The sequence below is a fragment of the Bos mutus genome, chromosome 3, assembly GCF_027580195.1.
Source record: "Bos mutus isolate GX-2022 chromosome 3, NWIPB_WYAK_1.1, whole genome shotgun sequence".
Taxonomy (NCBI): domain Eukaryota; kingdom Metazoa; phylum Chordata; class Mammalia; order Artiodactyla; family Bovidae; genus Bos; species Bos mutus.
Window position 1 is genome coordinate 112,078,022 of NC_091619.1, and position 6,000 is coordinate 112,084,021.

The following is a 6,000-nucleotide window of genomic DNA, read 5'->3' on the forward strand; positions in this document are numbered from 1 at the left end:
TATCTTCCTTTTTTTATAACTGAGTAGTATTCTATTGTCGGAGAAGGCAATGGCAACCCACTCCAGTCCTCTTGCCTGGAAAATCCCATGGACGGAGGAGCCTGGTAGGCTGCAGTCCATGGGGTCTCGAAGAGTCGGACACGACTGAGCGACTTCACTTTCACTTTTCACTTTCATGCATTGGAGGAGGAAATGGCAACCCACTCCAGTGTTCTTGCCTGGAGAATCCCAGGGACAGTGGGGCCTGGTGGGCTGCCGTCTATGGGGTCGCACAGAGTCGGACACGACTGAAGCGACTTAGCAGCAGCAGTATTCTATTGTGCATGTGTGGTGCATATGTTTATATATATACCACATCTTCTGTATCCACTCATCTATTGATGAGACAGGTTGCTGCTGTATCTTGGCTACTGTAAACAATGCTGCAACGGACATAGGTGTGAATATGTCTCTTCAGATTAGTGTTTTTATTCTCTTGATGTTGAAATTGTCGTCCTTCCTTTCTGCTATACGAGCTAGCCTCCCCCTGCCTTTGCCTTTTCTGTTGTGTATGCGGCTTCCCTGGTGGCTCAGATGGTAAAGAATCTGCCTGCAGTGCAGGAGACCCGGTTTGATCCCTGGGTTGGAAAGATCTCCTAGAGACGGGAATGGCTACCGACTCCAGTGTTTTTGCCTGGAGAATTCCATGGACAGAGGAGCCTGATGGCTACAGTCCATGGGGTTGCAAACAGCTGAACACGACTGAGTGACTTTCACTTTTCATACAGGTGTGTACTGGCTGCTCCATGCTGCACGTGGAGTCTTGGTTTCATGACCAGGGATCAAATCCGTGCCCTCTGCAGTGGACGCTTTGTCATATCCACTGGACCACCAGGCAAGTCCCTGTCCTTTATTTTAAATTGCAAAAGCACTCTCCTTCATGTCTATCTCTTACATCATGTGATCGATTTTTGCTTCCTGTCACAAGACTATTTTTCTTTGATGTAGTAGAGTTAAAACTTTCAGCATTTATTACTGTAATGAAAATGTCTGACTCTGTGTCTCCTACCTTGCTTTGTTATGACTTCTGCTTTACCACAGCTCCTTTTCCATTTTGTTATGTATACTCTGGGTTTTTTTAAATTATACTAGTAGATACTTCTAATTTTTTTCCAAATATTTATTTAAATGCATAATCCCCTAATTACCTAGTCAAGAGTGAAGCAATTACCTTCATCTCTCCCTCTTACATAAGACAAAATTTATTACCCTTGATCTTTTCCTATGCTCTCAATTATTTCCTAGCCTTTGTTAAATTAATTCTGCATTATCAATCTAGACTGATATTATATTACCATTGCTAATTTTAGTCATTCACATTAAAAACTGTTTGGATTTTTTTCTCTTTTGTGGACATCTTGAATAACTCATTTTTCATTCAACAAATATCTGCTGAGGCCCTCCTAAGTGCCAGGCACGGAGTGAGGAGTGTTGATAAAGCGTGGTCAGGATCCACACAGGGTCCGCTGGTCTTCAGGGGCTGTGGTGCTGGGCGGTCACTGTGTTAGCATCTTGCAGCTCTCACGCTGCCCTACACTCCAGTCCCTGGAACCACCATGCACTCTGGCCCCACACGCTTGAGCTTGCCCTTCACTGGGATCTCTGTTCATTCTTCCAGCTCTTCTTCAGCCTAAACCCTCCTCATCCACAGGTTCAAGTCAGACTTCAACTTTCTCCAAGAAGAGCTGTCCAGTGACCCTGGGCCAGGCGTCCCACTTGGGTCTGACACGTCCCTCACCGAGACCCCATGCCACCATGCCACTGTGCTACCACGACCCCATGCCGCCATGCCGTCAGGCCGCCACGTCACGCGTCCTGCTGCTAGCTGTTTGCCTGTTTATCTCCTCTGTCCCTCTGGGCTATGGGCGCTGCTGCTGCTGCTGCTGCTGCTGCTGTTGCTTCAGTCGTGTCCGACTCTATGGGACTCCATGGATGGCAGCCCACCAGGCTCCACCGCCCCTGGGATTCTCCAGGCAAGAACACTGGAGTGGGTTGCCATTTCTTTCTCCAATGCATGAAAGTGAAAAGTGAAAGTGAAGTCGCTCAGTCGTGTCCGACCCTCAGTGACCCCATGGACTACAGCCTACCAGGCTCCTCCGTCCATGGGATTTTCCAGGCAAGAGTACTGGAGTGGGGTGCCATTGCCTTCTCCAGCTATGGGCGCTATAGGGGCATAAACCACTTAGATTTTATTCAAAGTTTTACTTATTATTGCAATACCTGAAATCTTGTAGCCATCCATTGCATGTTTATTAACAGAGGAAATGAAGTGTGAGTTTAGAAAATTTGTCAAGCAACCTAAATGTCCATCAACAGACGAATGGATAAAGATGTGGTACATGTAAGCAACAGAATGTTACCCTGTCATAAAAAGAATGAAATGATGCCATTTGCAGCAACATAGATGGATTTAGAGATTATCATATTAAGTGAAATAAGTCAGATAAAGACAAATACCATATGATATCACTTTTATGTGGAACGTTGAAGGAAAAAAATACATAAGTGAACTTATTCCCAAAACATAAAGAGACTCACAGATACAAAAAACAAACATGATTACCAAAGGGGGACTTGGGAGGAGGGATAAATTAGGAGGCTGGGATTAATATATGCACACTACTATGAATAAAACAGATAGCCAACAAGAACCTACTACAAAGCACAGGGAACTATACTCAGTATTATGTAATAACTTATAAGGGAAAAGAATCTGAAAAAGAATATATATATATGTATATTCATATATATATGCACATTCATGTATATATGTATAATTGAATCACAGTGCTGTACACTTGAAACAAGTGATATTGTAAGCCAACTATACTTCAATAAAAAATTAAAAATAGTAAAAATGAAAAAATAATCATTGACACTGACCATTTTTATGTTGCCTGGAATATACCTTTAACTAATTATTTCAGGAAGAGAGTGTGAGCAGTAGTTTCGATCCCCAGTAATGGACTGCAAGGAGATCAAACCAGTCCATCCTAAAGGAGATCCGTCCTGAATATTCATTGGAAGGACTGATGTTCAAGCTGAAACTCCAATACTTTGGCCACCTGATGCAAAGAACTGACTCATTGTAAAAGATCCTAATGCTGGGAAAGACTGAAGGCAGAAGGGGATGACAGAGGATGAGATGGTTGGATGGCATCATTGACTCAATGGAGATGAGTTTGAGCAAGCTCCAGGAGTTGGTGATGGACAGGGAGGCTTGGTGTGCGGCAGTCCATGGGGTCACAAAGAGTCAGATACGATTGAGCAACTGAACTGAACTGACTGATAACTAAAGATGACTTTGCATTGTAAGAACCTGACTGGCTACAAAATTCTTTGTTCTTCAATGTTTATCACATGTTTATCACTAAATTGTGTCTGAATCTTGCAATTCTATGGACTGTAGCCTGCCAGGCTCCTATATGCATGGGATTCTCCAGTCAAGAATACTGGAGTGGGTTGCCATTTCCTTCTCCAGGGATCTTCCAGACCTAGGGACTGAACCTGTGTCTCTTGCGTTGCAGGCAGATTCTTTACTGACTGAACCGCCAGGGAAGCCGTGTTTATCACTTCAGTTCAGTTCAGTTGCTCAGTCGTGTCTGACTCCTTGCGACCCCATGGACTGCAGCCTGCCAGGCCTCCCTGTCCATCACCAACTCATGGAGTTCACTCAAACTCATGTCTATTGAGTCAGTGATGCCATCCAACCCTCTCATCCTCTGTCGTCCCATTCTCCTCCCCCTTCAATCCTTCCCAGCATCAGGGTTTTTTCCAATGAGTTAGCTCGCATCAGGTGGCCGAAGTATTGGAGTTTCAGCTTCAGCATCAGTCCTTCAAATGAACACTCAGGACTGATTTCTTTGAGGATGGACTGGTTGGATCTCCTTGCAGTCCAAGGGACTCTCAAGAGTTTTCTCTGATACCACAGTTCAAAAGCATCAATTCTTCAGCACTCAGCTTTCTTTATAGTCCAACTCTCACATTCATACATTCTATAGTGTGGACTCAAGCAAAGAGCACCCAGAGGTCCAAGTCATCCTGTCTTCTCCAGGACCCAGCAGGCTGTTCTCATAAAGAAGGTGGACCAGGTATAGTCCTTCATGTTCTTTCCCATTCAAACCCAATTCTGTAAAATAGACAAATAGTCATGCCAAACTCCAGATCCAATGGGGAATCTCATTTTGAGAGTTTAAGTTGCTTTTATTTTCAAGATATCTTAATGAGAAGTGGAAAAAAACTTCTCAGGCCTGGTCAGGTAGCTCTATCTGAACAACAAAATCTGTGTCCTTATTTATTTATTTTTGATTGGAGGATAATTGCTTTACCTGTTGTGTTAGTGTCTGCTGTACAACAATGTGAATCAGCTCTAAGTATACATATAACCCCTCCCTTTTAGCCTCCCTCCTATTCCACCTCAGTGCCAGCCCTCTGGGTCCTCACGGCACACGGTGCAGAGCTCCGGGTGCTTTGCGGCGTATTCCCATCAGCATCGATTTTACACGTGATTGTGCGTCTGTGTCAGTGCTACTGTCTCAGTTTCTCCCACTCTCTCCTTCCCCGTTGCGTCCACAAGCCCTTCTCCACATCTGCATCTTTGTTCATCAGTACCATCTGGGCTTCCCTGGTGGCTCAGCTGGTAAAGAATCCACCTGCAATACAGGAGACCTAGGCTCCATCCTTGGGTCAGGAAGAGCCCTTGAAGGAGGAAATGGCAATGCACTCCAGTACCTTTGCCTGGAGAATTCCATGGACAGAGGAGCCTGGCTGGCCACTGTCCTGGGGTTGCAAAGAGTCAGACATGACTGAGGGACTAACACTTTCGGTACCATTTTTCTATATTCTATAGATATGAGTTAACATACCATATTTTTTTTTCTTTCTGACTTACTTTACTCTGTAGACAGAATCTGTGTGCATTCACATCACTGCAAATTACCCAATTTTGTTCCTTTTTATGTCTGAGTAATATTCCATTGTATACATACACCACACCTTTATCCACCCATCCATCGATGGTCTGTGTCCTTGCTCATAGGGAAGGACGAGGAAGCTGGAGAGGGTCCGTCAAACTGCTTGGCTGCGGCAGCACCAGAGTAGGACTGACCCTCCTGACTCAGCCCAGCTCTGACACGGGGAACCTCACACGTGTCTTCTGCCACCTTGGTCTCTCTGCCCGTTGACATTGGTGCTTCCCTTGGTCCATCTTTCTTATCTCATGGCTTCAGTGGTCCAGAGTTAGGAGAGATTTCAGACCAGATGTGGGTAGTGTTTGTTCTCTGGGACTAAACTCACACATCTAGCACCCTGGCAGGCCCTGAGTGTAGGAGCAGGCACGCTGTGTCACTGGGCTCCCTCTGGGCAGAACGTGGGGGCAGGGAGGGCCCTAGGTCACAGGGGCTGAGTGAAGAAGGGCATCATGGGGCCTGTTAAGCCTCCTTTAGGCTCAATGCTCTTTCCATACGATCAGAGGGTCCTGGGGGCAGGGGCTGTGCCCGGGATCCATGAGAGCCTCGGGTGGGTTGAAGGGAAAGTGACGCATTCACAGCACTGTCCACAGGGAAAGGGATGTGACCTGTTCCCTGGCTGCAGTGGAAGGAGTAACCACCCTGTGGGTGCTGGACGCTCCAGTGTGTCCACAGTTCACGAAGCACAGGGCCCCCACGGGTTGTTGTCAGGAAGAAGCGAAGACACGACCACAACCCCCACTTAGGAGTCTCTGGGTCGACAGGAAAGGTTAGCCTGTATCCATGCATGGATGCATTGGAGAAGGAAATGGCAACCCATTCCAATGTTCTTGCCTGGAGAATCCCAGGGACAGAGGAGCCTGGTGGGCTGCCATCTATGGGGTCGCGCAGAGTCGGACACGACTGAAGTGACTTAGCATCAGCAGCAGCAACCTGTATCCCCCGCATCTTGGCATCCAGGTGGCAGGAGGGCATCACCTCTCCACGCCCATCT